The 24,851-nt window shown below is 45.1% G+C and overlaps 75 non-coding genes across 75 annotated transcripts; all 75 read right to left on the bottom strand.

Moving 5' to 3' along the window:
- Positions 1-166: 166 nt before the first annotated feature.
- Positions 167-238, bottom strand: TRNAT-UGU (transfer RNA threonine (anticodon UGU)). Its single transcript has one exon. It is a non-coding gene; the product is annotated as a tRNA-Thr (tRNA).
- A 117-nt stretch (positions 239-355) lies between these two features.
- Positions 356-427, bottom strand: TRNAT-UGU (transfer RNA threonine (anticodon UGU)). Its single transcript has one exon. It is a non-coding gene; the product is annotated as a tRNA-Thr (tRNA).
- Positions 428-545: 118 nt separating this feature from the next.
- On the bottom strand, positions 546-617 carry TRNAT-CGU (transfer RNA threonine (anticodon CGU)). Its single transcript has one exon. It is a non-coding gene; the product is annotated as a tRNA-Thr (tRNA).
- Positions 618-924: 307 nt separating this feature from the next.
- Positions 925-996, bottom strand: TRNAT-UGU (transfer RNA threonine (anticodon UGU)). Its single transcript has one exon. It is a non-coding gene; the product is annotated as a tRNA-Thr (tRNA).
- A 307-nt stretch (positions 997-1,303) lies between these two features.
- Positions 1,304-1,375, bottom strand: TRNAT-UGU (transfer RNA threonine (anticodon UGU)). Its single transcript has one exon. It is a non-coding gene; the product is annotated as a tRNA-Thr (tRNA).
- A 307-nt stretch (positions 1,376-1,682) lies between these two features.
- On the bottom strand, positions 1,683-1,754 carry TRNAT-UGU (transfer RNA threonine (anticodon UGU)). Its single transcript has one exon. It is a non-coding gene; the product is annotated as a tRNA-Thr (tRNA).
- Positions 1,755-2,061: 307 nt separating this feature from the next.
- On the bottom strand, positions 2,062-2,133 carry TRNAT-CGU (transfer RNA threonine (anticodon CGU)). Its single transcript has one exon. It is a non-coding gene; the product is annotated as a tRNA-Thr (tRNA).
- A 117-nt stretch (positions 2,134-2,250) lies between these two features.
- On the bottom strand, positions 2,251-2,322 carry TRNAT-CGU (transfer RNA threonine (anticodon CGU)). Its single transcript has one exon. It is a non-coding gene; the product is annotated as a tRNA-Thr (tRNA).
- A 118-nt stretch (positions 2,323-2,440) lies between these two features.
- Positions 2,441-2,512, bottom strand: TRNAT-UGU (transfer RNA threonine (anticodon UGU)). The gene has a single exon. It is a non-coding gene; the product is annotated as a tRNA-Thr (tRNA).
- Positions 2,513-2,820: 308 nt separating this feature from the next.
- On the bottom strand, positions 2,821-2,892 carry TRNAT-UGU (transfer RNA threonine (anticodon UGU)). The gene has a single exon. It is a non-coding gene; the product is annotated as a tRNA-Thr (tRNA).
- Positions 2,893-3,582: 690 nt separating this feature from the next.
- TRNAT-CGU (transfer RNA threonine (anticodon CGU)) lies at positions 3,583-3,654 on the bottom strand. The gene has a single exon. It is a non-coding gene; the product is annotated as a tRNA-Thr (tRNA).
- Positions 3,655-3,769: 115 nt separating this feature from the next.
- On the bottom strand, positions 3,770-3,841 carry TRNAT-CGU (transfer RNA threonine (anticodon CGU)). The gene has a single exon. It is a non-coding gene; the product is annotated as a tRNA-Thr (tRNA).
- A 690-nt stretch (positions 3,842-4,531) lies between these two features.
- TRNAT-CGU (transfer RNA threonine (anticodon CGU)) lies at positions 4,532-4,603 on the bottom strand. The gene has a single exon. It is a non-coding gene; the product is annotated as a tRNA-Thr (tRNA).
- Positions 4,604-4,909: 306 nt separating this feature from the next.
- TRNAT-UGU (transfer RNA threonine (anticodon UGU)) lies at positions 4,910-4,981 on the bottom strand. The gene has a single exon. It is a non-coding gene; the product is annotated as a tRNA-Thr (tRNA).
- Positions 4,982-5,098: 117 nt separating this feature from the next.
- Positions 5,099-5,170, bottom strand: TRNAT-UGU (transfer RNA threonine (anticodon UGU)). The gene has a single exon. It is a non-coding gene; the product is annotated as a tRNA-Thr (tRNA).
- A 118-nt stretch (positions 5,171-5,288) lies between these two features.
- Positions 5,289-5,360, bottom strand: TRNAT-CGU (transfer RNA threonine (anticodon CGU)). The gene has a single exon. It is a non-coding gene; the product is annotated as a tRNA-Thr (tRNA).
- Positions 5,361-5,667: 307 nt separating this feature from the next.
- Positions 5,668-5,739, bottom strand: TRNAT-UGU (transfer RNA threonine (anticodon UGU)). The gene has a single exon. It is a non-coding gene; the product is annotated as a tRNA-Thr (tRNA).
- A 307-nt stretch (positions 5,740-6,046) lies between these two features.
- TRNAT-UGU (transfer RNA threonine (anticodon UGU)) lies at positions 6,047-6,118 on the bottom strand. The gene has a single exon. It is a non-coding gene; the product is annotated as a tRNA-Thr (tRNA).
- A 119-nt stretch (positions 6,119-6,237) lies between these two features.
- On the bottom strand, positions 6,238-6,309 carry TRNAT-CGU (transfer RNA threonine (anticodon CGU)). The gene has a single exon. It is a non-coding gene; the product is annotated as a tRNA-Thr (tRNA).
- A 117-nt stretch (positions 6,310-6,426) lies between these two features.
- On the bottom strand, positions 6,427-6,498 carry TRNAT-CGU (transfer RNA threonine (anticodon CGU)). The gene has a single exon. It is a non-coding gene; the product is annotated as a tRNA-Thr (tRNA).
- Positions 6,499-6,616: 118 nt separating this feature from the next.
- On the bottom strand, positions 6,617-6,688 carry TRNAT-UGU (transfer RNA threonine (anticodon UGU)). Its single transcript has one exon. It is a non-coding gene; the product is annotated as a tRNA-Thr (tRNA).
- Positions 6,689-6,993: 305 nt separating this feature from the next.
- Positions 6,994-7,065, bottom strand: TRNAT-CGU (transfer RNA threonine (anticodon CGU)). The gene has a single exon. It is a non-coding gene; the product is annotated as a tRNA-Thr (tRNA).
- Positions 7,066-7,183: 118 nt separating this feature from the next.
- On the bottom strand, positions 7,184-7,255 carry TRNAT-UGU (transfer RNA threonine (anticodon UGU)). Its single transcript has one exon. It is a non-coding gene; the product is annotated as a tRNA-Thr (tRNA).
- Positions 7,256-7,367: 112 nt separating this feature from the next.
- On the bottom strand, positions 7,368-7,439 carry TRNAT-UGU (transfer RNA threonine (anticodon UGU)). Its single transcript has one exon. It is a non-coding gene; the product is annotated as a tRNA-Thr (tRNA).
- Positions 7,440-7,747: 308 nt separating this feature from the next.
- TRNAT-UGU (transfer RNA threonine (anticodon UGU)) lies at positions 7,748-7,819 on the bottom strand. The gene has a single exon. It is a non-coding gene; the product is annotated as a tRNA-Thr (tRNA).
- Positions 7,820-8,125: 306 nt separating this feature from the next.
- On the bottom strand, positions 8,126-8,197 carry TRNAT-CGU (transfer RNA threonine (anticodon CGU)). Its single transcript has one exon. It is a non-coding gene; the product is annotated as a tRNA-Thr (tRNA).
- A 115-nt stretch (positions 8,198-8,312) lies between these two features.
- Positions 8,313-8,384, bottom strand: TRNAT-CGU (transfer RNA threonine (anticodon CGU)). Its single transcript has one exon. It is a non-coding gene; the product is annotated as a tRNA-Thr (tRNA).
- A 118-nt stretch (positions 8,385-8,502) lies between these two features.
- Positions 8,503-8,574, bottom strand: TRNAT-UGU (transfer RNA threonine (anticodon UGU)). Its single transcript has one exon. It is a non-coding gene; the product is annotated as a tRNA-Thr (tRNA).
- A 306-nt stretch (positions 8,575-8,880) lies between these two features.
- Positions 8,881-8,952, bottom strand: TRNAT-UGU (transfer RNA threonine (anticodon UGU)). Its single transcript has one exon. It is a non-coding gene; the product is annotated as a tRNA-Thr (tRNA).
- A 690-nt stretch (positions 8,953-9,642) lies between these two features.
- TRNAT-CGU (transfer RNA threonine (anticodon CGU)) lies at positions 9,643-9,714 on the bottom strand. Its single transcript has one exon. It is a non-coding gene; the product is annotated as a tRNA-Thr (tRNA).
- A 117-nt stretch (positions 9,715-9,831) lies between these two features.
- On the bottom strand, positions 9,832-9,903 carry TRNAT-UGU (transfer RNA threonine (anticodon UGU)). The gene has a single exon. It is a non-coding gene; the product is annotated as a tRNA-Thr (tRNA).
- A 306-nt stretch (positions 9,904-10,209) lies between these two features.
- On the bottom strand, positions 10,210-10,281 carry TRNAT-UGU (transfer RNA threonine (anticodon UGU)). The gene has a single exon. It is a non-coding gene; the product is annotated as a tRNA-Thr (tRNA).
- Positions 10,282-10,398: 117 nt separating this feature from the next.
- Positions 10,399-10,470, bottom strand: TRNAT-UGU (transfer RNA threonine (anticodon UGU)). The gene has a single exon. It is a non-coding gene; the product is annotated as a tRNA-Thr (tRNA).
- Positions 10,471-10,588: 118 nt separating this feature from the next.
- On the bottom strand, positions 10,589-10,660 carry TRNAT-CGU (transfer RNA threonine (anticodon CGU)). Its single transcript has one exon. It is a non-coding gene; the product is annotated as a tRNA-Thr (tRNA).
- Positions 10,661-10,967: 307 nt separating this feature from the next.
- Positions 10,968-11,039, bottom strand: TRNAT-UGU (transfer RNA threonine (anticodon UGU)). Its single transcript has one exon. It is a non-coding gene; the product is annotated as a tRNA-Thr (tRNA).
- A 307-nt stretch (positions 11,040-11,346) lies between these two features.
- TRNAT-UGU (transfer RNA threonine (anticodon UGU)) lies at positions 11,347-11,418 on the bottom strand. The gene has a single exon. It is a non-coding gene; the product is annotated as a tRNA-Thr (tRNA).
- A 119-nt stretch (positions 11,419-11,537) lies between these two features.
- On the bottom strand, positions 11,538-11,609 carry TRNAT-CGU (transfer RNA threonine (anticodon CGU)). The gene has a single exon. It is a non-coding gene; the product is annotated as a tRNA-Thr (tRNA).
- Positions 11,610-11,726: 117 nt separating this feature from the next.
- TRNAT-CGU (transfer RNA threonine (anticodon CGU)) lies at positions 11,727-11,798 on the bottom strand. The gene has a single exon. It is a non-coding gene; the product is annotated as a tRNA-Thr (tRNA).
- Positions 11,799-11,913: 115 nt separating this feature from the next.
- TRNAT-CGU (transfer RNA threonine (anticodon CGU)) lies at positions 11,914-11,985 on the bottom strand. Its single transcript has one exon. It is a non-coding gene; the product is annotated as a tRNA-Thr (tRNA).
- Positions 11,986-12,103: 118 nt separating this feature from the next.
- On the bottom strand, positions 12,104-12,175 carry TRNAT-UGU (transfer RNA threonine (anticodon UGU)). The gene has a single exon. It is a non-coding gene; the product is annotated as a tRNA-Thr (tRNA).
- A 307-nt stretch (positions 12,176-12,482) lies between these two features.
- TRNAT-UGU (transfer RNA threonine (anticodon UGU)) lies at positions 12,483-12,554 on the bottom strand. Its single transcript has one exon. It is a non-coding gene; the product is annotated as a tRNA-Thr (tRNA).
- Positions 12,555-13,431: 877 nt separating this feature from the next.
- On the bottom strand, positions 13,432-13,503 carry TRNAT-UGU (transfer RNA threonine (anticodon UGU)). Its single transcript has one exon. It is a non-coding gene; the product is annotated as a tRNA-Thr (tRNA).
- A 118-nt stretch (positions 13,504-13,621) lies between these two features.
- TRNAT-UGU (transfer RNA threonine (anticodon UGU)) lies at positions 13,622-13,693 on the bottom strand. The gene has a single exon. It is a non-coding gene; the product is annotated as a tRNA-Thr (tRNA).
- A 305-nt stretch (positions 13,694-13,998) lies between these two features.
- TRNAT-UGU (transfer RNA threonine (anticodon UGU)) lies at positions 13,999-14,070 on the bottom strand. The gene has a single exon. It is a non-coding gene; the product is annotated as a tRNA-Thr (tRNA).
- A 117-nt stretch (positions 14,071-14,187) lies between these two features.
- On the bottom strand, positions 14,188-14,259 carry TRNAT-UGU (transfer RNA threonine (anticodon UGU)). Its single transcript has one exon. It is a non-coding gene; the product is annotated as a tRNA-Thr (tRNA).
- Positions 14,260-14,377: 118 nt separating this feature from the next.
- Positions 14,378-14,449, bottom strand: TRNAT-CGU (transfer RNA threonine (anticodon CGU)). The gene has a single exon. It is a non-coding gene; the product is annotated as a tRNA-Thr (tRNA).
- A 496-nt stretch (positions 14,450-14,945) lies between these two features.
- On the bottom strand, positions 14,946-15,017 carry TRNAT-UGU (transfer RNA threonine (anticodon UGU)). The gene has a single exon. It is a non-coding gene; the product is annotated as a tRNA-Thr (tRNA).
- A 119-nt stretch (positions 15,018-15,136) lies between these two features.
- TRNAT-CGU (transfer RNA threonine (anticodon CGU)) lies at positions 15,137-15,208 on the bottom strand. The gene has a single exon. It is a non-coding gene; the product is annotated as a tRNA-Thr (tRNA).
- Positions 15,209-15,515: 307 nt separating this feature from the next.
- On the bottom strand, positions 15,516-15,587 carry TRNAT-UGU (transfer RNA threonine (anticodon UGU)). The gene has a single exon. It is a non-coding gene; the product is annotated as a tRNA-Thr (tRNA).
- Positions 15,588-15,705: 118 nt separating this feature from the next.
- Positions 15,706-15,777, bottom strand: TRNAT-UGU (transfer RNA threonine (anticodon UGU)). The gene has a single exon. It is a non-coding gene; the product is annotated as a tRNA-Thr (tRNA).
- Positions 15,778-15,889: 112 nt separating this feature from the next.
- TRNAT-UGU (transfer RNA threonine (anticodon UGU)) lies at positions 15,890-15,961 on the bottom strand. Its single transcript has one exon. It is a non-coding gene; the product is annotated as a tRNA-Thr (tRNA).
- A 308-nt stretch (positions 15,962-16,269) lies between these two features.
- TRNAT-UGU (transfer RNA threonine (anticodon UGU)) lies at positions 16,270-16,341 on the bottom strand. The gene has a single exon. It is a non-coding gene; the product is annotated as a tRNA-Thr (tRNA).
- A 306-nt stretch (positions 16,342-16,647) lies between these two features.
- On the bottom strand, positions 16,648-16,719 carry TRNAT-UGU (transfer RNA threonine (anticodon UGU)). The gene has a single exon. It is a non-coding gene; the product is annotated as a tRNA-Thr (tRNA).
- Positions 16,720-16,837: 118 nt separating this feature from the next.
- TRNAT-UGU (transfer RNA threonine (anticodon UGU)) lies at positions 16,838-16,909 on the bottom strand. Its single transcript has one exon. It is a non-coding gene; the product is annotated as a tRNA-Thr (tRNA).
- A 118-nt stretch (positions 16,910-17,027) lies between these two features.
- On the bottom strand, positions 17,028-17,099 carry TRNAT-CGU (transfer RNA threonine (anticodon CGU)). The gene has a single exon. It is a non-coding gene; the product is annotated as a tRNA-Thr (tRNA).
- A 117-nt stretch (positions 17,100-17,216) lies between these two features.
- On the bottom strand, positions 17,217-17,288 carry TRNAT-CGU (transfer RNA threonine (anticodon CGU)). Its single transcript has one exon. It is a non-coding gene; the product is annotated as a tRNA-Thr (tRNA).
- Positions 17,289-17,406: 118 nt separating this feature from the next.
- Positions 17,407-17,478, bottom strand: TRNAT-UGU (transfer RNA threonine (anticodon UGU)). Its single transcript has one exon. It is a non-coding gene; the product is annotated as a tRNA-Thr (tRNA).
- Positions 17,479-17,596: 118 nt separating this feature from the next.
- Positions 17,597-17,668, bottom strand: TRNAT-CGU (transfer RNA threonine (anticodon CGU)). The gene has a single exon. It is a non-coding gene; the product is annotated as a tRNA-Thr (tRNA).
- A 115-nt stretch (positions 17,669-17,783) lies between these two features.
- TRNAT-CGU (transfer RNA threonine (anticodon CGU)) lies at positions 17,784-17,855 on the bottom strand. The gene has a single exon. It is a non-coding gene; the product is annotated as a tRNA-Thr (tRNA).
- Positions 17,856-18,352: 497 nt separating this feature from the next.
- TRNAT-UGU (transfer RNA threonine (anticodon UGU)) lies at positions 18,353-18,424 on the bottom strand. The gene has a single exon. It is a non-coding gene; the product is annotated as a tRNA-Thr (tRNA).
- Positions 18,425-19,300: 876 nt separating this feature from the next.
- On the bottom strand, positions 19,301-19,372 carry TRNAT-UGU (transfer RNA threonine (anticodon UGU)). The gene has a single exon. It is a non-coding gene; the product is annotated as a tRNA-Thr (tRNA).
- Positions 19,373-19,867: 495 nt separating this feature from the next.
- On the bottom strand, positions 19,868-19,939 carry TRNAT-UGU (transfer RNA threonine (anticodon UGU)). The gene has a single exon. It is a non-coding gene; the product is annotated as a tRNA-Thr (tRNA).
- Positions 19,940-20,057: 118 nt separating this feature from the next.
- On the bottom strand, positions 20,058-20,129 carry TRNAT-CGU (transfer RNA threonine (anticodon CGU)). The gene has a single exon. It is a non-coding gene; the product is annotated as a tRNA-Thr (tRNA).
- A 307-nt stretch (positions 20,130-20,436) lies between these two features.
- Positions 20,437-20,508, bottom strand: TRNAT-UGU (transfer RNA threonine (anticodon UGU)). The gene has a single exon. It is a non-coding gene; the product is annotated as a tRNA-Thr (tRNA).
- A 308-nt stretch (positions 20,509-20,816) lies between these two features.
- Positions 20,817-20,888, bottom strand: TRNAT-UGU (transfer RNA threonine (anticodon UGU)). Its single transcript has one exon. It is a non-coding gene; the product is annotated as a tRNA-Thr (tRNA).
- A 116-nt stretch (positions 20,889-21,004) lies between these two features.
- On the bottom strand, positions 21,005-21,076 carry TRNAT-UGU (transfer RNA threonine (anticodon UGU)). The gene has a single exon. It is a non-coding gene; the product is annotated as a tRNA-Thr (tRNA).
- A 117-nt stretch (positions 21,077-21,193) lies between these two features.
- TRNAT-UGU (transfer RNA threonine (anticodon UGU)) lies at positions 21,194-21,265 on the bottom strand. The gene has a single exon. It is a non-coding gene; the product is annotated as a tRNA-Thr (tRNA).
- A 118-nt stretch (positions 21,266-21,383) lies between these two features.
- On the bottom strand, positions 21,384-21,455 carry TRNAT-CGU (transfer RNA threonine (anticodon CGU)). Its single transcript has one exon. It is a non-coding gene; the product is annotated as a tRNA-Thr (tRNA).
- Positions 21,456-21,954: 499 nt separating this feature from the next.
- Positions 21,955-22,026, bottom strand: TRNAT-UGU (transfer RNA threonine (anticodon UGU)). The gene has a single exon. It is a non-coding gene; the product is annotated as a tRNA-Thr (tRNA).
- Positions 22,027-22,712: 686 nt separating this feature from the next.
- TRNAT-CGU (transfer RNA threonine (anticodon CGU)) lies at positions 22,713-22,784 on the bottom strand. The gene has a single exon. It is a non-coding gene; the product is annotated as a tRNA-Thr (tRNA).
- Positions 22,785-22,902: 118 nt separating this feature from the next.
- TRNAT-CGU (transfer RNA threonine (anticodon CGU)) lies at positions 22,903-22,974 on the bottom strand. Its single transcript has one exon. It is a non-coding gene; the product is annotated as a tRNA-Thr (tRNA).
- Positions 22,975-23,463: 489 nt separating this feature from the next.
- Positions 23,464-23,535, bottom strand: TRNAT-UGU (transfer RNA threonine (anticodon UGU)). Its single transcript has one exon. It is a non-coding gene; the product is annotated as a tRNA-Thr (tRNA).
- Positions 23,536-23,653: 118 nt separating this feature from the next.
- TRNAT-CGU (transfer RNA threonine (anticodon CGU)) lies at positions 23,654-23,725 on the bottom strand. The gene has a single exon. It is a non-coding gene; the product is annotated as a tRNA-Thr (tRNA).
- Positions 23,726-23,842: 117 nt separating this feature from the next.
- TRNAT-CGU (transfer RNA threonine (anticodon CGU)) lies at positions 23,843-23,914 on the bottom strand. Its single transcript has one exon. It is a non-coding gene; the product is annotated as a tRNA-Thr (tRNA).
- A 118-nt stretch (positions 23,915-24,032) lies between these two features.
- On the bottom strand, positions 24,033-24,104 carry TRNAT-CGU (transfer RNA threonine (anticodon CGU)). The gene has a single exon. It is a non-coding gene; the product is annotated as a tRNA-Thr (tRNA).
- Positions 24,105-24,851: the final 747 nt, after the last annotated feature.

The raw sequence follows: 24,851 nt of genomic DNA, 5'->3' as shown, positions 1-24,851 counted from the left end.
CGACCCCTGGTTTACGAGACCAGTGCTGTACTACTGAGCTATAGCGGCCGATGAAAGTGTCCAACCAACAGTTGCATCAAAGCACAGCAGTTGGTATACGAGAAAAAACTGGTTCCTCGTTATCCGAACGTTCATGAGTAACCATAAGAATAATAAAAATAATTAATGCCGCCAGTGAGGTTTGAACTCACGACCCCTGGTTTACAAGACCAGTGCTCTACCACTCAGCTATAGCGGCCGATGAAAGTGTCCAACCAACATTTGCATCAAAGCACTGCTGTCGCCATACGAGAGAAAACTGGTTCCTAGTTATCCGAACGTTTATGAGTACCCATAAAAATAATAAAGGAACTAATTCCGCCAGTGAGGTTTGAACTCACAACCCCTGGTTTACAAGACCAGTGCTCTACCACTGAGCTATAGCGGCCGGTGACAGCGTCCAACCAACAGTTACATCAAAGCACAGCGGACGCTATACGAGGGAAAACTGGTTCCTCGTTATCCGAACGTTCCTGAGTAACCATAAGAAATATAAAAATAACTAATGCCGCCAGTGAGGTTTGAACTCACGACCCCTGGTTTACGAGACCAATGCTCTACCACTGAGCTATAGCGGCCGGTGACAGCGTCCAACCAACATTTGCATCAAAGCACAGCTGTCGCTATACGAGGGAAAACTGGTTCCTCGTTATCCGAAAGTTTATGACTACCCATAAAATTATAAAAATAACAAATGCCACCAATGAGGTTTGAACTCACGACCCCTGGTTTACGAGACCAGTGCTGTACTACTGAGCTATAGCGGCCGATGAAAGTGTCCAACCAACAGTTGCATCAAAGCACAGCAGTTGGTATACAAGAAAAAACTTGTTCCTCGTTATCCGAACGTTCATGAGTAACCATAAGAATAATAAAAATAACTAATGCCGCCAGTGAGGTTTGAACTCACGACCCCTGGTTTACACGACCAGTGCTCTACCACTGAGCTATAGCGGCCGATGAAAGTGTCCAACCAACATTTGCATCAAAGCACTGCTGTCGCCATACGAGAGAAAACTGGTTCCTCGTTATCCGAACGTTTATGAGTAACCATAAAAATAATTAAGGAACTAATTCCGCCAGTGCGGTTTGAACTCACGACCCCTGGTTTACGTGACCAGTGCTCTACCACTGAGCTATTGCGGCCGATGAAAGCGTCCAACCAACAGTTGCATCAACGCACAGCAGTCGGTATACGAGAGAAACCTTTTTCCTCTATATCCGAACGATCATGAATGCCCATGAAAATAATGAAAATAACAAATGCCGCCAGTGAGGTTTGAACTCACGGCCCCTGGTTTACAAGACCAAAGCTCTACCACTGAGCTATAGCGGCCGGTGACAGCGTCCAACCAACATTTGCATCAAAGCACAGCTGTCGCTATACGAGGGAAAACTGGTTCCTCGTTATCCGAAAGTTTATGACTACCCATAAAATTATAAAAATAACAAATGCCACCAATGAGGTTTGAACTCACGACCCCTGGTTTACGAGACCAGTGCTGTACTACTGAGCTATAGCGGCCGATGAAAGTGTCCAACCAACAGTTGCATCAAAGCACAGCAGTTGGTATACAAGAAAAAACTTGTTCCTCGTTATCCGAACGTTCATGAGTAACCATAAGAATAATAAAAATAACTAATGCCGCCAGTGAGGTTTGAACTCACGACCCCTGGTTTACACGACCAGTGCTCTACCACTGAGCTATAGCGGCCGATGAAAGTGTCCAACCAACATTTGCATCAAAGCACTGCTGTCGCCATACGAGAGAAAACTGGTTCCTCGTTATCCGAACGTTTATGAGTAACCATAAAAATAATTAAGGAACTAATTCCGCCAGTGCGGTTTGAACTCACGACCCCTGGTTTACGTGACCAGTGCTCTACCACTGAGCTATTGCGGCCGATGAAAGCGTCCAACCAACAGTTGCATCAACGCACAGCAGTCGGTATACGAGAGAAACCTTTTTCCTCTATATCCGAACGATCATGAATGCCCATGAAAATAATGAAAATAACAAATGCCGCCAGTGAGGTTTGAACTCACGAACCCTGGTTTACGAGACTAGTGCTCTACCACTGAGCTATAGCGGCCGGTGACAGCGTCCAATCAACAGTTACATGAAAGCACAGCTGACGCTATACGAGGGAAAACTAGTTCCTCGTTATCCGAACGTTCATGAGTAACCATAAAAATAATAAAGGAACTAATTCCGCCAGTGAGGTTTGAACTCACGACCCCTGGTTTACGAGACCAGTGCTCTACCACTGAGCTATTGCGGCCGATAAAAGCGTCCAACCAACAGTTGCATCAACGCACAGCAGTCGGTATACGAGAGAAAAATTGTTCCTCAATATCCGAACGATCATGAGTACCCATAAAAATATTGAAAATAACGAATGCCGGAAGTGAGGTTTGAACTCACGACCCCTGGTTTACAAGACCAGTGCTCTACCACTGAGCTATAGCGGCCTGTGAAACCGTCCAGCCAACAGTTGCATCAAAGCACAGCTGCTGCTATACGAGGAAAAACTGGTTTCTCGTTATCCGAACGTTCATGAGTACCCATAAAAATAATGAAAATAACTAATGCCGCCAGTGAGGTTAAAACTCACGACTCCTGGTTCACGAGACCAGTGCTCTACCACTGAGCTATAGCGGCCGGTGAAAGCGTCCAACCAACAGTCACATCAAATCACAGCTGTTGCTATACGAGGGAAAACTAGTTTCTCGTTATCCGAACGTTCATGAATACCAACAAAAATAATAAAAGTAACTAATGCCGCCAGTGAGGTTTGAACTCACGACCCCTGGTTTACACGACCAGTGCTCTACCACTGAGCTATAGCGGCTGGTGACCGCGTCCAACCAACAGTTGCATCAAAGCACAGCCGTTGCTATACGAGGTAAAACTGGTTCCTCGTTATCCGAACGTTCATGAGTACTCATAAAAACAATAAAAATATATAATGCCGTCAGTGAGGAGGTTTAAACTCACGACCCCTGGTTTATGCGACCAGGGCTCTACCACTGAGTTATAGTGGCCGGTGAAAGTGTCCAACCAACAGTTGCATCAAAGCACAGCAGTTGGTATACGTGAAAAAACTTGTTCCTCGTTATCCGAACGTTCATGAATAACCATAAAAATAATAAAAATAACTAATGCCGCCAGTGAGGCTTGAACTCACAAACCATGGTTTACGAGACCAGTGCTCTACCAATGAGATATAGCGGCCTGTGAAACCGTCCAGCGAACAGTTGCATCAAAGCACAGCTGTTGCTATACGAGGGAAAACTGGTTCCTCGTTATCCGAAAGTTTATGACTACCCATAAAATAATAAAAATAACAAATGCCACCAATGAGGTTTGAACTCACAACCCCTGGTTTACGGGACCAGTGCTGTACTACTGAGCTATAGCGGCCTGTGAAACCGTCCAGCCAACAGTTGCATCAAAGCACAGCTGTTGCTATACGAGGGAAAACTGGTTCCTCGTTATCCGAAAGTTTATGAGTATCCATAAAAATAATAAAAATAACAAATGCCGCCAGTGAGGTTTTAACTCACGACCCCTGGTTTACGAGACCAGTGCTGTACCACTGAGCTATAGCGGCCGGTGAAAGCGTCCAACCAACAGTTACATCAGAGCACAGCTGTCGCTATACGAGGGAAAACTGGTTCCTCGTTATCCGAACGTTCATGAGTATCCATAAAAATGAAAATAACAAATGCCGCCAGTGAGGTTTTAACTCACGACCCCTTGTTTACGAGACCAGTGCTCTACCACTGAGCTATAGCGGCTGGTGACCGCGTCCAACCAACAGTTGCATCAAAGCACAGCCGTTGCTATACGAGGTAAAACTGGTTCCTCGTTATCCGAACGTTCATGAGTACTCATAAAAACAATAAAAATATATAATGCCGTCAGTGAGGAGGTTTAAACTCACGACCCCTGGTTTATGCGACCAGGGCTCTACCACTGAGTTATAGTGGCCGGTGAAAGTGTCCAACCAACAGTTGCATCAAAGCACAGCAGTTGGTATACGTGAAAAAACTTGTTCCTCGTTATCCGAACGTTCATGAATAACCATAAAAATAATAAAAATAACTAATGCCGCCAGTGAGGCTTGAACTCACAAACCCTGGTTTACGAGACCAGTGCTCTACCAATGAGATATAGCGGCCTGTGAAACCGTCCAGCGAACAGTTGCATCAAAGCACAGCTGTTGCTATACGAGGGAAAACTGGTTCCTCGTTATCCGAAAATTTATGAGTACCCATAAAAATAATAAAAGAACTAATTCCGAGAGTGAGGTTAGAACTCACGACGCCTGCTTTACGAGACCAGTGCTGTACCACTGAGCTATAGCGGCCGGTGAAAGCGTCCAACCAACAGTTACATCAGAGCACAGCTGTCGCTATACGAGGGAAAACTAGTTTCTCGTTATCCGAACGTTCATGAATACCAACAAAAATAATAAAAATAAGTAATTCCGCCAGTGAGGTTTGAACTCACGACCTCTGGTTTACGAGACCAGTGCTCTACCACTGAGCTATAGCGGCCGATGAAGTGTCCAACCAACATTTGCATCAAAGCACAGCTGTCGCTATACGAGGGAAAACTGGTTCCCCGTTATCCGAAAGTTTATCACTACCCATAAAATAATAAAAATAACAAATGCCACCAATGAGGTTTGAACTCACGACCCCTGGTTTACGAGACCAGTGCTGTACTACTGAGCTATAGCGGCCGATGAAAGTGTCCAACCAACAGTTGCATCAAAGCACAGCAGTTGGTATACGAGAAAAAACTGGTTCCTCGTTATCCGAACGTTCATGAGTAACCATAAGAATAATAAAAATAATTAATGCCGCCAGTGAGGTTTGAACTCACGACCCCTGGTTTACAAGACCAGTGCTCTACCACTCAGCTATAGCGGCCGATGAAAGTGTCCAACCAACATTTGCATCAAAGCACTGCTGTCGCCATACGAGAGAAAACTGGTTCCTAGTTATCCGAACGTTTATGAGTACCCATAAAAATAATAAAGGAACTAATTCCGCCAGTGAGGTTTGAACTCACGACCCCTGGTTTACAAGACCAGTGCTCTACCACTGAGCTATAGCGGCCGGTGACAGCGTCCAACCAACAGTTACATCAAAGCACAGCGGACGCTATACGAGGGAAAACTGGTTCCTCGTTATCCGAACGTTCCTGAGTAACCATAAGAAATATAAAAATAACTAATGCCGCCAGTGAGGTTTGAACTCACGACCCCTGGTTTACGAGACCAATGCTCTACCACTGAGCTATAGCGGCCGGTGACAGCGTCCAACCAACATTTGCATCAAAGCACAGCTGTCGCTATACGAGGGAAAACTGGTTCCTCGTTATCCGAAAGTTTATGACTACCCATAAAATTATAAAAATAACAAATGCCACCAATGAGGTTTGAACTCACGACCCCTGGTTTACGAGACCAGTGCTGTACTACTGAGCTATAGCGGCCGATGAAAGTGTCCAACCAACAGTTGCATCAAAGCACAGCAGTTGGTATACAAGAAAAAACTTGTTCCTCGTTATCCGAACGTTCATGAGTAACCATAAGAATAATAAAAATAACTAATGCCGCCAGTGAGGTTTGAACTCACGACCCCTGGTTTACACGACCAGTGCTCTACCACTGAGCTATAGCGGCCGTTGAAAGTGTCCAACCAACATTTGCATCAAAGCACTGCAGTCGCCATACGAGAGAAAACTGGTTCCTCGTTATCCGAACGTTTATGAGTAACCATAAAAATAATTAAGGAACTAATTCCGCCAGTGCGGTTTGAACTCACGACCCCTGGTTTACGTGACCAGTGCTCTACCACTGAGCTATTGCGGCCGATGAAAGCGTCCAACCAACAGTTGCATCAACGCACAGCAGTCGGTATACGAGAGAAACCTTTTTCCTCTATATCCGAACGATCATGAATGCCCATGAAAATAATGAAAATAACAAATGCCGCCAGTGAGGTTTGAACTCACGGCCCCTGGTTTACAAGACCAAAGCTCTACCACTGAGCTATAGCGGCCTGTGAAAGCGTCCAGCCAACAGTTGCATCAAAGCACAGCTGTTGCTATACGACGGAAAACTGGTTCCTCGTTATCCGAAAGTTTATCAATACCAACAAAATTAATAAAAAAGAAGTAATGCCGCCCGTGAGGTTTGAACTCACGACCCCTGGTTTACGAGACTAGTGCTCTACCACTGAGCTATAGCGGCCGGTGACAGCGTCCAATCAACAGTTACATGAAAGCACAGCTGACGCTATACGAGGGAAAACTAGTTCCTCGTTATCCGAACGTTCATGAGTAACCATAAAAATAATAAAGGAACTAATTCCGCCAGTGAGGTTTGAACTCACGACCCCTGGTTTACGAGACCAGTGCTCTACCACTGAGCTATTGCGGCCGATAAAAGCGTCCAACCAACAGTTGCATCAACGCACAGCAGTCGGTATACGAGAGAAAAATTGTTCCTCAATATCCGAACGATCATGAGTACCCATAAAAATATTGAAAATAACGAATGCCGGAAGTGAGGTTTGAACTCACGACCCCTGGTTTACAAGACCAGTGCTCTACCACTGAGCTATAGCGGCCTGTGAAACCGTCCAGCCAACAGTTGCATCACAGCACAGCTGTTGCTATACGAGGGAAAACTGGTTCCTCGTTATCCGAAAGTTTATGAGTATCCATAAAAATAATGAAAGTAACAAATGCCGCCAGTGAGGTTTTAACTCACGACCCCTGGTTTACGAGAGCAGTGCTGTACCACTGAGCTATAGCGGCAGGTGAAAGAGTCCAACCAACAGTTACATCAGAGCACAGCTGTCGCTATACGAGGGAAAACTGGTTTCTCGTTATCCGAACGTTCATGAGTATCCATAAAAATGAAAATAACAAATGCCGCCAGTGAGGTTTTAACTCACGACCCCTGGTTTACGAGACCAGTGCTCTACCACTGAGCTATAGCGGCCGGTGACCGCGTCCAACCAACAGTTACATCAAAGCACAGCTGACGCTATACGAGGGAAAACTGGTTCTTCGTTATCCGAACGTTCATGAGTAACCATAAAATTAATCAAAATAACTAATGCCGCCAGTGAGGTTTGAACTCACGACCCCTGGTTTACAAGACCAGTGCTCTACCACTGAGCTATAGCGGCCGATGAAAGTGTCCAACCAGCAGTTGCATCAAAGCACAACTGACGCTATACGAGGGAAAACCAGTCCCTCGTTATCCGAACAATCATGTATAAAACTATTGAAAATAAAAAAGGCCGCCAGTGAGGTTTGAACTCACGACCCCTGGTTTACAAGACCAGTGCTCTACCACTGAGCTATAGCGGCCTGTGAAAGCGTCCAGCCAACAGTTGCATCAAAGCACAGCTGCTGCTATACGAGGAAAAACTGGTTTCTCGTTATCCGAACGTTCATGAGTACCCATAAAAATAATGAAAATAACTAATGCCGCCAGTGAGGTTAAAACTCACGACTCCTGGTTCACGAGACCAGTGCTCTACCACTGAGCTATAGCGGCCGGTGAAAGCGTCCAACCAACAGTCACATCAAATCACAGCTGTTGCTATACGAGGGAAAACTAGTTTCTCGTTATCCGAACGTTCATGAATACCAACAAAAATAATAAAAGTAACTAATGCCGCCAGTGAGGTTTGAACTCACGACCCCTGGTTTACACGACCAGTGCTCTACCACTGAGCTATAGCGGCCGATGAAGTGTGCAACCAACATTTGCATCAAAGCACAGATGTCGCTATACGAGGGAAAACTGGTTCCTCGTTATCCGAAAGTTTATGACTACCCATAAAATAATAAAAATAACAAATGCCACCAATGAGGTTTGAACTCACAACCCCTGGTTTACGGGACCAGTGCTGTACTACTGAGCTATAGCGGCCTGTGAAACCGTCCAGCCAACAGTTGCATCAAAGCACAGCTGTTGCTATACGAGGGAAAACTGGTTCCTCGTTATCCGAAAGTTTATGAGTATCCATAAAAATAATAAAAATAACAAATGCCGCCAGTGAGGTTTTAACTCACGACCCCTGGTTTACGAGACCAGTGCTGTACCACTGAGCTATAGCGGCCGGTGAAAGCGTCCAACCAACAGTTACATCAGAGCACAGCTGTCGCTATACGAGGGAAAACTGGTTCCTCGTTATCCGAACGTTCATGAGTATCCATAAAAATGAAAATAACAAATGCCGCCAGTGAGGTTTTAACTCACGACCCCTTGTTTACGAGACCAGTGCTCTACCACTGAGCTATAGCGGCTGGTGACCGCGTCCAACCAACAGTTACATCAAAGCACAGCTGACGCTATACGAGGGAAAACTGGTTCCTCGTTATCCGAACGTTCATGAGTAACCATAAAAATAATCAAAATAACTAATGCCGCCTGTGAGGTTTGAACTCACGACCCCTGGTTTACAAGACCAGTGCTCTACCACTGAGCTATAGCGGCCGATGAAAGTGTCCAACCAACATTTGCATCAAAGCACAGCTGTCGCCATACGAGGGAAAACTGGTTCCTCGTTATCCGTAAGTTTATGAGTAACCATAAAAATAATAAAGGAACTAATTCCGCCAGTGCGGTTTGAACTCACGACTTTGGTTTACGAGACCAGTGCTCTACCACTGAGCTATTGCGGCCGATGAAAGCGTCCAACCAACAGTTGCATCAAAGCACAGCTGTCGCTATACGCGGGAAAACTGGTTTCTCGTTATCAGTACGTTCATGAGTATCCATAAAAATAATGAAAATAACAAATGCCGCCAGTGGTGTTTGAACTCACGACCCCTGGTTTACAAGACCAGTGCTCTACCACTGATCTATAGCGGCCGGTGAAAGCGTCCAACAAACAGTTGCATCAAAGCACAGCCGTTGCTATACGAGGTAAAACTGGTTCCTCGTTATCCGAACGTTCATGAGTACTCATAAAAACAATAAAAATATATAATGCCGTCAGTGAGGAGGTTTAAACTCACGACCCCTGGTTTATGCGACCAGGGCTCTACCACTGAGTTATAGTGGCCGGTGAAAGTGTCCAACCAACAGTTGCATCAAAGCACAGCAGTTGGTATACGTGAAAAAACTTGTTCCTCGTTATCCGAACGTTCATGAATAACCATAAAAATAATAAAAATAACTAATGCCGCCAGTGAGGCTTGAACTCACAAACCCTGGTTTACGAGACCAGTGCTCTACCAATGAGATATAGCGGCCTGTGAAACCGTCCAGCGAACAGTTGCATCAAAGCACAGCTGTTGCTATACGAGGGAAAACTGGTTCCTCGTTATCCGAAAATTTATGAGTACCCATAAAAATAATATAAGAACTAATTCCGAGAGTGAGGTTAGAACTCACGACGCCTGCTTTACGAGACCAGTGCTGTACCACTGAGCTATAGCGGCCGGTGAAAGCGTCCAACCAACAGTTACATCAGAGCACAGCTGTCGCTATACGAGGGAAAACTAGTTTCTCGTTATCCGAACGTTCATGAATACCAACGAAAATAATAAAAATAAGTAATTCCGCCAGTGAGGTTTGAACTCACGACCTCTGGTTTACGAGACCAGTCCTCTACCACTGAGCTATAGCGGCCGGTGACAGCGTCCAACCAACAGTTACATGAAAGCACAGCTGACGCTATACGAGGAAAAATTAGTTCTTGTTATCCGAACGTTCATGAGTTACCATAAAAATAATAAAAGTAACGAATGCCGCCAGTGAGGTTTGAACTCACGACCCCTGGTTTACAAGACCAGTGCTCTACCACTGAGCTATAGCGGCCGATGAAGTGTCCAACCAACATTTGCATCAAAGCACAGCTGTCGCTATACGAGGGAAAACTGGTTCCTCGTTATCCGAAAGTTTATGACTACCCATAAAATAATAAAAATAACAAATGCCACCAATGAGGTTTGACCTCACGACCCCTGGTTTACGAGACCAGTGCTGTACTACTGAGCTATAGCGGCCGATGAAAGTGTCCAACCAACAGTTGCATCAAAGCACAGCAGTTGGTATACGAGAAAAAACTGGTTCCTCGTTATCCGAACGTTCATGAGTAACCATAAGAATAATAAAAATAATTAATGCCGCCAGTGAGGTTTGAACTCACGACCCCTGGTTTACAAGACCAGTGCTCTACCACTCAGCTATAGCGGCCGATGAAAGTGTCCAACCAACATTTGCATCAAAGCACTGCTGTCGCCATACGAGAGAAAACTGGTTCCTAGTTATCCGAACGTTTATGAGTACCCATAAAAATAATAAAGGAACTAATTCCGCCAGTGAGGTTTGAACTCACGACCCCTGGTTTACAAGACCAGTGCTCTACCACTGAGCTATAGCGGCCGGTGACAGCGTCCAACCAACAGTTACATCAAAGCACAGCGGACGCTATACGAGGGAAAACTGGTTCCTCGTTATCCGAACGTTCCTGAGTAACCATAAGAAATATAAAAATAACTAATGCCGCCAGTGAGGTTTGAACTCACGACCCCTGGTTTACGAGACCAATGCTCTACCACTGAGCTATAGCGGCCGGTGACAGCGTCCAACCAACATTTGCATCAAAGCACAGCTGTCGCTATACGAGGGAAAACTGGTTCCTCGTTATCCGAAAGTTTATGACTACCCATAAAATTATAAAAATAACAAATGCCACCAATGAGGTTTGAACTCACGACCCCTGGTTTACGAGACCAGTGCTGTACTACTGAGCTATAGCGGCCGATGAAAATGTCCAACTAACAGTTGCATCAAAGCACAGCAGTTGGTATACAAGAAAAAACTTGTTCCTCGTTATCCGAACGTTCATGAGTAACCATAAGAATAATAAAAATAACTAATGCCGCCAGTGAGGTTTGAACTCACGACCCCTGGTTTACACGACCAGTGCTCTACCACTGAGCTATAGCGGCCGATGAAAGTGTCCAACCAACATTTGCATCAAAGCACTGCTGTCGCCATACGAGAGAAAACTGGTTCCTCGTTATCCGAACGTTTATGAGTAACCATAAAAATAATTAAGGAACTAATTCCGCCAGTGCGGTTTGAACTCACGACCCCTGGTTTACGTGACCAGTGCTCTACCACTGAGCTATTGCGGCCGATGAAAGCGTCCAACCAACAGTTGCATCAACGCACAGCAGTCGGTATACGAGAGAAACCTTTTTCCTCTATATCCGAACGATCATGAATGCCCATGAAAATAATGAAAATAACAAATGCCGCCAGTGAGGTTTGAACTCACGGCCCCTGGTTTACAAGACCAGTGCTCTACCACTGAGCTATAGCGGCCTGTGAAAGCGTCCAGCCAACAGTTGCATCAAAGCACAGCTGTTGCTATACGACGGAAAACTGGTTCCTCGTTATCCGAAAGTTTATCAATACCAACAAAATTAATAAAAAAGAAGTAATGCCGCCCGTGAGGTTTGAACTCACGACCCCTGGTTTACGAGACTAGTGCTCTACCACTGAGCTATAGCGGCCGGTGACAGCGTCCAATCAACAGTTACATGAAAGCACAGCTGACGCTATACGAGGGAAAACTAGTTCCTCGTTATCCGAACGTTCATGAGTAACCATGAAAATAATAAAGGAACTAATTCCGCCAGTGAGGTTTGAACTCACGACCCCTGGTTTACGAGACCAGTGCTCTACCACTGAGCTATTGCGGCCGATAAAAGCGTCCAACCAACAGTTACATCAGAGCACAGCTGTCGCTATACGAGGGAAAACTGGTTCCTCGTTATCCGAACGTTCATGAGTATCCATAAAAATGAAAATAACAAATGCCGCCAGTGAGGTTTTAACTCACGACCCCTTGTTTACGAGACCAGTGCTCTACCACTGAGCTATAGCGGCTGGTGACCGCGTCCAACCAACAGTTACATCAAAGCACAGCTGACGCTATACGAGGGAAAACTGGTTCCTCGTTATCCGAACGTTCATGAGTAACCATAAAAATAATCAAAATAACTAATGCCGCCTGTGAGGTTTGAACTCACGACCCCTGGTTTACAAGACCAGTGCTCTACCACTGAGCTATAGCGGCCGATGAAAGTGTCCAACCAACATTTGCATCAAAGCACAGCTGTCGCCATACGAGGGAAAACTGGTTCCTCGTTATCCGAAAGTTTATGAGTACCCATAAAAGTAATAAAGGAACTAATTCCGTCAGTGAGGTTAGAACTCACGACCCCTGGTTTACGAGACCAGTGCTCTACCACTGAGCAATAGCGGCCGGTGAAAGAGTCCAACCAACAGTTACATCAAAGCACAGCTGTCGCTATACGCGGGAAAACTGGTTTCTCGTTATCCGTACGTTCATGAGCATCCATAAAAATAATGAAAATAACAAATGCCGCCAGTGAGGTTTGAACTCACGACCCCTGGTTTACAAGACCAGTGCTCTACCACTTATCTATAGCGGCTGGTGAAAGCATCCAACAAACAGTTGCATCAAAGCACATCCGTTGCTATACGAGGTAAAACTGGTTCCTCGTTATCCGAACGTTCATGAGTACACATAAAAACAATAAAATTATATAATGCCGTCAGTGAGGTTTAAACTCACGACCCCTGGTTTATGCGACCAGTGCTCTACCACTGAGTTATAGTGGCCGGTGAAAGTGTCCAACCAACAGTTGCATCAAAGCACAGCAGTTGGTATACGTGAAAAAACTTGTTCCTCGTTATCCGAACGTTCATGAATAACCATAAAAATAATAAAAATAACTAATGCCGCCAGTGAGGCTTGAACTCACAAACCCTGGTTTACGAGACCAGTGCTCTACCAATGAGCTATAGCGGCCTGTGAAACCGTCCAGCCAACAGTTGCATCAAAGCACAGCTGTTGCTATACGAGGGAAAACTGGTTCCTCGTTATCCGAAAGTTTATGAGTACCCATAAAAATAATAAAAGAACTAATTCCGCCAGTGAGGTTAGAACTCACGACGCCTGGTTTACGAGACCAGTGCTGTACCACTGAGCTATAGCGGCCAGTGAAAGCGTCCAACCAACAGTTACATCAGAGCACAGCTGTCGCTATACGAGGGAAAACTGGTTTCTCGTTATCCGAACGTTCATGAGTATCGATAAAAATAATAAAAATAACTAATGCCGCCAGTGAGGCTGGAACTCACCAACCCTGGTTTACGAGACCAGTGCTCTACCACTGAGCTATAGCGGCCGGTGACAGCGTCCAACCAACAGTTACATCAAATCACAGCTGTTGCTATACGAGGGAAAACTAGTTTCTCGTTATCCGAACGTTCATGAATACCAACAAAAATAATAAAAATAAGTAATGCCGCCAGTGAGGTTTGAACTCACGACCCCAGGTTTACAAGACCAGTGCTCTACCACTGAGCGATAGCGGCCGGTGACAGCGTCCAACCAACAATTACATGAAAGCACAGCTGACGCTATACGAGGAAAAACTAGTTCCTTGTTATCCGAACCTTCATGAGTTACCATAAAAATAATAAAAGTAACTAATGCCGCCAGTGAGGTTTGAACTCACGACCCCTGGTTTACAAGACCAGTGCTCTACCACTGAGCTATAGCGGCCGATGAAGTGTCCAACCAACATTTCCATCAAAGCACAGCTGTCACTATACGAGGGAAAACTAGTTCCTCGTTATCCGAAAGTTTATGACTACCCATAAAATAATAAAAACAACAAATGCCACCAATGAGGTTTGAACTCACGACACCTGGTTTACGAGACCAGTGCTGTACTACTGAGCTATAGCGGCCGATGAAAGTGTCCAACCAACAGTTGCATTAAAGCACAGCAGTTGGTATACGAGAAAAAACTGGTTCCTCGTTATCCGAACGTTCATGAGTAACCATAAGAATAATAAAAAAATTAATGCCGCCAGTGAGGTTTGAACTCACGACCCCTGGTTTACAAGACCAGTGCTCTACCACTCAGCTATAGCGGCCGATGAAAGTGTCCAACCAACATTTGCATCAAAGCACTGCTGTCGCCATGCAAGAGAAAACTGGTTCCTCGTTATCCGAACGTTTATGAGTACCCATAAAAATAATAAAGGAACTAATTCCGCCAGTGAGGTTTGAACTCACGACCCCTGGTTTACAAGACCAGTGCTCTACCACTGAGCTATAGCGGCCGGTGACAGCGTCCAACCAACAGTTACATCAAAGCACAGCGGACGCTATACGAGGGAAAACTGGTTCCTCGTTATCCGAACGTTCCTGAGTAACCATAAGAAATATAAAAATAACTAATGCCGCCAGTGAGGTTTGAACTCACGACCCCTGGTTTACGAGACCAGTGCTCTACCACTGAGCTATAGCGGCCGGTGACAGCGTCCAACCAACATTTGTATCAAAGCACAGCTGTCGCTATACGAGGGAAAACTGGTTCCTCGTTATCCGAAAGTTTATGACTACCCATAAAATTATAAAAATAACAAATGCCACCAATGAGGTTTGAACTCACGACCCCTGGTTTACGAGTTCAGTGCTGTACTACTGAGCTATAGCGGCCGATGAAAGTGTCCAACCAACATTTGCATCAAAGCACTGCTGTCGCCATACGAGAGAAAACTGGTTCCTCGTTATCCGAACGTTTATGAGTAACCATAAAAATAATAAAGGAACTAATTCCGCCAGTGCGGTTTGAACTCACGACCCCTGGTTTACGAGACCAGTGCTCTACCACTGAGCTATTGCGGCCGATGAAAGCGTCCAACCAACAGTTGCATCAACGCACAGCAGTCGGTATACGAGAGAAACCTTTTTCCTCAATATCCGAACGATCATGAATGCCCATGAAAATAATGAAAATAACAAATGCCGCCAGTGAGGTTTGAACTCACGGCCCCTGGTTTACAAGACCAGTGCTCTACCACTGAGCTATAGCGGCCTGTGAAAGCGTCCAGCCAACAGTTGCTTCAAAGCACAGCTGTTGCTATACGACAGAAAACTGGTTCCTCGTTATCCGAAAGTTTATCAATACCAACAAAATTAATCAAAAATAAGTAATGCCGCCAGTGAGGTTTGAACTCACGACCTCTGGTTTACGAGACCAGTGCTCTACCACTGAGCTATAGCGGCCGGTGACAGCGTCCAATCAACAGTTACATGAAAGCACAGCTGGCGCTATTCGAGAGAAAACTAGTTCCTCGTTATCCGAACGTTCATGAGTAACCATAAAAATAATAAAGGAACTAATTCCGCCCTTGAGGTTTGAACTCACGACCCCTGGTTTACGAGACCAGTGCTCTACCACTGAGCTATTGCGGCCGATAAAAGCGTCCAACCAACAGTTGCATCAACGCACAGCAGTCGGTATACGAGAGAAAAATTGTTCCTCAATATCCGAACGATCATGAGTACCTATAAAAATAATGAAAATAACAAATGCCGGAAGTGAGGTTTGAACTCACGACCCCTGGTTTACAAGACCAGTGCTCTACCACTGAGCTATAGCGGCCGGTGAAAGCGTCCAACCAACAGTTACATCAAATCACAGCTGTTGCTATACGAGGGAAAACTAGTTTCTTGTTATCCGAACGTTCATGAATACCAACAAAAATAATAAAAGTAACTAATGCCGCCAGTGAGGTTTGAACTCACGACCCCTGGTTTACAAGACCAGTGCTCTACCACTGAGCGATAGCGGCCGATGAAAGTGTCCAACCAACAGTTGCATCAAAGCACAACTGACGCTATACGAGGGAAAACCGGTCCGTCGTTATCCGAACAATCATGTATAAAACTATTGAAAATAAAAAATGCCGCCAGTGAGGTTTGAACTCACGACCCCTAGTTTACAAGACCAGTGCTCTACCACTGAGCTATAGCGGCCTGTGAAAGCGTCCAGCCAACAGTTGCATCAAAGCACAGCTGCTGCTATACGAGGAAAAACTGGTTTCTCGTTATCCGAACGTTCATGAGTACCCATGAAAAGAATGAAAATAACTAATGCCGCCAGTGAGGTTAAAACTCACGACTCCTGGTTCACGAGACCAGTGCTCTACCACTGAGCTATAGCGGCCGGTGAAAGCGTCCAACCAACAGTTACATCAAATCACAGCTGTTGCTATACGAGGGAAAACTAGTTTCTCGTTATCCGAACGTTCATGAATACCAACAAAAATAATAAAAGTAACTAATGCCGCCAGTGAGGTTTGAACTCACGACCCCTGGTTTACAAGACCAGTGCTCTACCACTGAGCTATAGCGGCCGATGAAGTGTGCAACCAACATTTGCATCAAAGCACAGATGTCGCTATACGAGGGAAAACTGGTTCCTCGTTATCCGAAAGTTTATGACTACCCATAAAATATTAAAAATAACAAATGCCACCAATGAGGTTTGAACTCACGACCCCTGGTTTACGAGACCAGTGCTGTACTACTGAGCTATAGCGGCCGATGAAAGTGTCCAACCAACAGTTGCATCAAAGCACAGAAGTTGGTATACGAGAAAAAACTGGTTCCTCGTTATCCGAACGTTCATGAGTAACCATAGAAATAATAAAAATAACTAATGCCGCCAGTGAGGTTTGAACTCACGACCCCTGGTTTACACGACCAGTGCTCTACCACTGAGCTATAGCGGCCGATGAAAGTGTCCAACCAACAGTTGCATCAAAGCACAGCAGTCGGTATACGAGAGAAACCTTTTTCCTCAATATCCGAACGATCATGAATGCCCATGAAAGTAATGAAAATAACAAATGCCGCCAGTGAGGTTTGAACTCGCGGCCCCTGGTTTACAAGACCAGTGCTCTACCACTGAGCTATAGCGGCCTGTGAAAGCGTCCAGCCAACAGTTGAATCAAAGCACAGCTGTTGCTATACGACGGAAAACTGGTTCCTCGTTATCCGAAAGTTTATCAATACCAACAAAATTAATAAAAATAAGTAATGCCGCCAGTGAGGTTTGAACTCACGACCCCTGGTTCACGAGACCAGTGCTCTACCACTGAGCTATAGCGGCCGGTGACAGTGTCCAATCAACAGTTACATGAAAGCACAGCTGACGCTATACGAAGGAAAACTAGTTCCTCGTTATCCGAACGTTCATGAGTAACCATAAGAATAATAAAGGAACTAATTCCGCCAGTGAGGTTTGAACTCACGACCCCTGGTTTACGAGACCAGTGCTCTACCACTGAGCTATTGCGGCCGATAAAAGCGTCCAACCAACAGTTGCATCAACGCACAGCAGTCGGTATACGAGAGAAAAATTGTTCCTCAATATCCGAACGATCATGAGTACCCATAAAAATAATGAAAATAACAAATGCCGGAAGTGAGGTTTGAACTCACGACCCCTGGTTTACAAGACCAGTGCTCTACCACTGAGCTATAGCGGCCTGTGAAACCGTCCAGCCAACAGTTGCATCAAAGCACAGCTGTTGCTATACGAGGGAAAACTGGTTCCTCGTTATCCGAAAGTTTATGAGTATCCATAAAAATAATGAAAATAACAAATGCCGCCAGTGAGGTTTTAACTCACGACCCCTGGTTTACGAGACCAGTGCTGTACCACTGAGCTATAGCGGCCGGTGAAAGCGTCCAACACACAGTTACATCAGAGCACAGCTGTCGCTATACGAGGGAAAACTGGTTCCTCGTTATCCGAACGTTCATGAGTATCCATAAAGATGAAAATAACAAATGCCGCCAGTGAGGTTTTAACTCACGACCCCTTGTTTACGAGACCAGTGCTCTACCACTGAGCTATAGCGGCTGGTGACCGCGTCCAACCAACAGTTACATCAAAGCACATCTGACGCTATACGAGGGAAAACTGGTTCCTCGTTATCCGAAAGTTTATGACTACCCATAAAATAATAAAAATAACAAATGCCACCAATGAGGTTTGAACTCACGACCCCTGGTTTACGAGACCAGTGCTGTACTACTGAGCTATAGCGGCCGATGAAAGTGTCCAACCAACAGTTGCATCAAAGCACAGCAGTTGGTATACGAGAAAAAACTGGTTCCTCGTTATCCGAACGTTCATGAGTAACCATAGAAATAATAAAAATAACTAATGCCGCCAGTGAGGTTTGAACTCACGACCCCTGGTTTACACGACGAGTGCTCTACCACTGAGCTATAGTTGCCGGTGAAAGAGTCCAACCAACAGTTACATCAAAGCACAGCTGTCACTATACGCGGGAAAACTGGTTTCTCGTTATCCGTACGTTCATGAGTATCCACAAAAATAATGAAAATAACAAATGCCGCCAGTGAGGTTTGAACTCACGACCCCTGGTTTACAAGACCAGTGCTCTACCACTGATCTATAGCGGCTGGTGAAAGCGTCCAACAAACAGTTGCATCAAAGCACAGCCGTTGCTATACGAGGTAAAACTGGTTCCTCGTTATCCGAACGTTATGAGTACTCATAAAAACAATAAAAATATATAATGCCGTCAGTGAGGTTTAAACTCACGACCCCTGGTTTATGCGACCAGTGCTCTACCACTGAGTTATAGTGGCCGGTGAAAGTGTCCAACCAACAGTTGCATCAAAGCACAGCAGTTGGTATACGTGAAAAAACTTGTTCCTCGTTATCCGAACGTTCATGAATAACCATAAAAATAATAAAAATAAGTAATGCCGCCAGTGAGGCTTGAACTCACAAACCCTGGTTTACGAGACCAGTGCTCTACCAATGAGCTACAGCGGCCTGTGAATCCGTCCAGCCAACAGTTGCATCAAAGCACAGCTGTTGCTATACGAGGGAAAACTGGTTCCTCGTTATCTGAAAGTTTATGAGTACCCATAAAAATAATAAAAGAACTAATTCCGCCAGTGAGGTTAGAACTCACGACGCCTGGTTTACGAGACCAGTGCTGTACCACTGAGCTATAGCGGCCGGTGAAAGCGTCCAACCAACAGTTACATCAGAGCACAGCTGTCGCTATACGAGGGAAAACTGGTTTCTCGTTATCCGAACGTTCATGAATACCAACAAAAATAATAAAAATAAGTAATCCCACCAGTGAGGTTTGAACTCACGACCCCTGGTTTACGAGACCAGTGCTCTACCACTTAGCTATAGCGGCCGGTGACAGCGTCCAACCAACAATTACATGAAAGCACAGCTGACGCTATACGAGGAAAAACTAGTTCCTTGTTATCCGAACGTTCATGAGTTACCATAAAAATAATAAAAGTAACTAATGCCGCCAGTGAGGTTTGAACTCACGACCCCTGGTTTACAAGACCAGTGCTCTACCACTGAGCTATAGCGGCCAATGAAGTATCCGACCAACATTTGCATCAAAGCACAGCTGTCGCTATACGAGGGAAAACTGGTTCCTCGTTATCCGAAAGTTTATGACTACCCATAAAATAATAAAAATAACAAATGCCACCAATGAGGTTTGAACTCACGACCCCTGGTTTACGAGACCAGTGCTGTACTACTGAGCTATAGCGGCCGATGAAAGTGTCCAACCAACAGTTGCATCAAAGCACAGCAGTTGGTATACGAGAAAAAACTGGTTCCTCATTATCCGAACGTTCATGAGTAACCATAGAAATAATAAAAATAACTAATTCCGCCAGTGAGGTTAGAACTCACGACCCCTGGTTTACGAGACCAGTGCTGTACCACTGAGCTATAGCGGCCGGTGAAAGTGTCCAACCAACAGTTGCATCAAAGCACAGCAGTCGGTATACGAGAGAAACTTTTTCCTCAATATCCGAACGATCATGAATGCCCATGAAAATAATGAAAATAACAAATGCCGCCAGTGAGGTTTGAACTCACGGCCCCTGGTTTACAAGACCAGTGCTCTACCACTGAGCTATAGCGGCCTGTGAAAGCGTCCAGCCAACAGTTACATCAAAGCACAGCTGTTGCTATACGACGGAAAACTGGTTCCTCGTTATCCGAAAGTTTATCAATACCAACAAAATTAATAAAAATAAGTAATGCCGCCAGTGAGGTTTGAACTCACGACCCCTGGTTTACGAGACCAGTGCTCTACCACTGAGCTATAGCGGCCGGTGACAGTGTCCAATCAACAGTTACATGAAAGCACAGCTGACGCTATACGAGGGAAAACTAGTTCCTCGTTATCCGAACGTTCATGAGTAACCATAAAAATAATAAAGGAACTAATTCCGCCAGTGAGGTTTGAACTCACGACCCCTGGTTTACGAGACCAGTGGTCTACCACTGAGCTATTGCGGCCGATAAAAGCGTCCAACCAACAGTTGCATCAACGCACAGCAGTCGGTATACGAGAGAAAAATTGTTCCTCAATATCCGAACGATCATGAGTACCCATAAAAATAATGAAAATAACAAATGCCGGAAGTGAGGTTTGAACTCACGACCCCTGGTTTACAAGACCAGTGCTCTACCACTGAGCTATAGCGGCCGATGAAAGTGTCCAACCAACATTTGCGTCAAAGCACTGCTTTCGCCATACGAGAGAAAACTGGTTCCTCGTTATCCGAACGTTCATGAGTACCCATAAAAATAATGAAAATAACTACTGCCGCCAGTGAGGTTAAAACTCACGACTCCTGGTTCACGAGACCAGTGCTCTACCACTGAGCTATAGCGGCCGGTGAAAGCGTCCAACCAACAGTTACATCAAATCACAGCTGTTGGTATACGAGGGAAAACTAGTTTCTCGTTATCCGAACGTTCATGAATACCAACAAAAATAATAAAAGTAACTAATGCCGCCAGTGAGGTTTGAACTCCCGACCCCTGGTTTACAAGACCAGTGCTCTACCACTGAGCTATAGCGGCCGATGAATTGTGCAACCAACATTTGCATCAAAGCACAGATGTCGCTATACGAGGGAAAACTGGTTCCTCGTTATCCGAAAGTTTATGACTACCCATAAAATAATAAAAATAACAAATGCCACCAATGAGGTTTGAACTCACGACCCCTGGTTTACACGACCAGTGCTCTACCACTGAGCTATAGCGGCCGATGAAAGTGTCCAACCAACATTTGCATCAAAGCACTGCTGTCGCCATACGAGAGAAAACTGGTTCCTCGTTATCCGAACGTTTATGAGTACACATAAAAATAATAAAGGAACTAATTCCGCCAGTGAGGTTTGAACTCACGACCCCTGGTTTACAAGACCAGTGCTCTACCACTGAGCTATAGCGGCCGGTGACAGCGTCCAACCAACAGTTACATCAAAGCACAGCGGACGCTATACGAAGGAAACCTGGTTCCTCGTTATCCGAACGTTCCTGAGTAACCATAAGAAATATAAAAATAACTAATGCCGCCAGTGAGGTTTGAACTCACGACCCCTGGTTTACGAGACCAGTGCTCTACCACTGAGCTATTACGGCCGGTGACAGCGTCCAACCAACAGTTACATGAAAGCACAGCTGACGCTATACGAGGGAAAGCTAGTTCCTAGTTATCCGAACGTTCATGACTAACCATAAAAATAATAAAAATAACTAATGCCGCCAGTGAGGTTTGAACTGAAGACCCCTGGTTTACAAGACCACTGCTCTACCACTTACCTATAGCGGCCGATGAAAGTGTCCAACCAACATTTGCATCAAAGCACAGCTGTCGCCATACGAGGGAAAACTGGTTCCTCGTTATCCGAACGTTCATGAATAACCATAAAAATAATAAAAAAAAACTAATGCCGCCAGTGAGGCTTGAACTCACCAACCCTGGGTTACGAGACTGGTGCTCTAACACTGAGCTAAAGCGGCCGGTGCCAGCGTCCAACCAACAGTTACATCAAAGCACAGCTGACGCTATACTAGGGAAAACTGGTTCCTCGTTATCCGAACGTTCATGAGTAACCATAAGAATAATAAAAATAACTAATGTCGCCAGTGAGGTTTGAAATCACGACCCCTGGTTTACAAGACCAGTGCTCTACCACTGAGCTATAGCAGCCGGTGAAAGCGTCCAACCAACATTTGCATCAAAGCACAGCTGTCGCCATACGAGGAAAAACTGGTGCCTCGTTATCCGAAAGTTTATGACTACCCATAAAAGTAATAAAGGAACTAATTCCGTCAGTGAGGTTAGAACTCACGATCCCTGGTTTACGAGACCAGTGCTCTACCACAGAGCTATAGCGGCCGGTGAAAGAGTCCAACCAACAGTTACATCAAAGCACAGCTGTCGCTATATGCGGGAAAACTGTTTCTCGTTATCCGAACGTTCATGAATAACCATAAAAATAATAAAAATCACTAATGCCGCCAGTGAGGTACCAACTCAAGACCCCTGGTTTACAAGACCAGTGCTCTACCACTGAGCTATAGCAGCCGATGAAAGTGTCCAACCAACATTTGCATTAAAGCACAGCTGTCGCCATACGAGGGAAAACTGGTTCCTCATTATCCGAACGTTTCTGAGTATCCATAAAAATAATGAAAATTACAAATGCCGCCAGTGAGGTTCTAACTCACGACCCCTGGTTTACGAGACCAGTGCTGTACTACTGAGCTATAGCGGCCGATGAAAGTGTCCAACCAACAGTCGCATCAAAGCACAGCAGTTGGTATACGTGAAAAAACTTGTTCCTCAATATCCGAGCGATCCTGAGTACTCATAAGAATAATGAAAATAACAAATGCCGCCAGTGAGGTTTGAACTCACGACCCCTGGTTTACGAGACCAGTGCTCTACCACTGAGCTATAGCGGCCGATTAAAGTGTCCAACCAACATTTGCATCAAAGCACAGCTGTCGCCATACGAGAAAAAACTGGTTCCTCGTTATCCGAACGTTCATGAATAACCATAAAAATAATAAAAATAACTAATGCCGCCAGTGAGGCTTGAACTCACCAACCCTGGTTTACGAGACCAGTGCTCTACCACTGAGCTATAGCAGCCGGTGACAGCGTCCAACCAACCGTAACATCAAAGCACAGCTGACGCTATACGAGGGAAAACTGATTCCTCGTTATTTGAACGTTCATGAGTAATCATAAAAATAATAAAAATAACTAATCCCGCCAGTGAGGTTTGAACTCACGACCCCTGGTTTACGAGACCAGCGCTCTACCACTGAGGCTGGTGAAAGCGTCCAACCAACAGTTGCATCAAAGCACAGCTGTTGCTATACGAGAAAAAACTGGTTCCTCGTTATCCGAACGTGTATGAGTACCCATAAAAATAATAAAGGAACTAATACCGCCAGTGAGGTTTGAACTCACGACCCCTTGTTTACGAGACGAGTGCTCTACCACTGAGCTATTGCGGCCGATGAAAGCGTCCAACCAACAGTTGCATCAAAGCACAGCAGTCGGTATACGAGAGAAACCTTTTTCCTCAATATCCGAACGATCATGAATGCCCATGAAAATAATGAAAATAACAAATGCCGCCAGTGAGGTTTTAACTCACGGCCCCTGGTTTACAAGACCAGTGATCTACCACTGAGCTATAGCGGCCTGTGAAAGCGTCCAGCCAACAGTTGCATCAAAGCACAGCTGTTGCTATACGACGGAAAACTGGTTCCTCGTTATCCGAAAGTTTATCAATACCAACAAAATTAATAAAAATAAGTAATGCCGCCAGTGAGGTTTGAACTCACGACCCCTGGTTTACGAGACCAGTGCTCTACCACTGAGCTATAGCGGCCGGTGACAGCGTCCAATCAACAGTTACATGAAAGCACAGCTGACGCTATACGAGGGAAAACTAGTTCCTCGTTATCCGAACGTTCATGAGTAACCATAAAAATAATAAAGGAACTAATTCCGCCAGTGAGGTTTGAACTCACGACCCCTGGTTTACGAGACCAGTGCTCTACCACTGAGCTATTGCGGCCGATAAAAGCGTCCAACCAACAGTTGCATCAACGCACAGCAGTCGGTATACGAGAGAAAAATTGTTCCTCAATATCCGAACGATCCTGAGTACTCATAAGAATAATGAAAATAACAAATGCCGCCAGTGAGGTTTGAACTCACGACCCCTGGTTTACGAGACCAGTGCTCTACCACTGAGCTATAGCGGCCGATTAAAGTGTCCAACCAACATTTGCATCAAAGCACAGCTGTCGCAATACGAGGAAAAACTGGTTCCTCGTTATCCGAACGTTCATGAATAACCATAAAAATAATAAAAATAACTAATGCCGCCAGTGAGGCTTGAATTCACAAACCCTGGTTTACGAGACCAGTGCTCTACCAATGAGCTATAGCGGCCTGTGAAACCGTCCAGCCAACAGTTGCATCAAAGCACAGCTGTTGCTATACGAGGGAAAACTGGTTCCTCGTTATCCGAAAGTTTATGAGTACCCATAAAAATAATAAAAGAACTAATTCCGCCAGTGAGGTTAGAACTCACGACGCCTGGTTTACGAGACCAGTGCTGTACCACTGAGCTATAGCGGCCGGTGAAAGCGTCCAACCAACAGTTACATCAGAGCACAGCTGTCGCTATACGAGGGAAAACTGGTTTCTCGTTATCCAAACGTTCATGAGTATCCATAAAAATAATAAAAATAACTAATGCCGCCAGTGAGGCTTGAAGTCACCAACCCTGGTTTACGAGACCAGTGCTCTACCACTGAGCTATAGCGGCCGGTGACAGCGTCCAAGCAACAGTTACATCAAATCACAGCTGTTGCTATACGAGGGAAAACTAGTTTCTCGTTATCCGAACGTTCATGAATACCAACAAAAATAATAAAAATAAGTAATTCCGCCAGTGAGGTTTGAGCTCACGACCCCTGGTTTACGAGACCAGTGCTCTACCACTG

The sequence above is a fragment of the Rhipicephalus microplus genome, chromosome 4 (assembly GCF_043290135.1).
Source record: "Rhipicephalus microplus isolate Deutch F79 chromosome 4, USDA_Rmic, whole genome shotgun sequence".
NCBI classification, from domain to species: Eukaryota; Metazoa; Arthropoda; class Arachnida; order Ixodida; family Ixodidae; genus Rhipicephalus; species Rhipicephalus microplus.
This window is presented reverse-complemented; position numbering and strand designations above follow the sequence as displayed.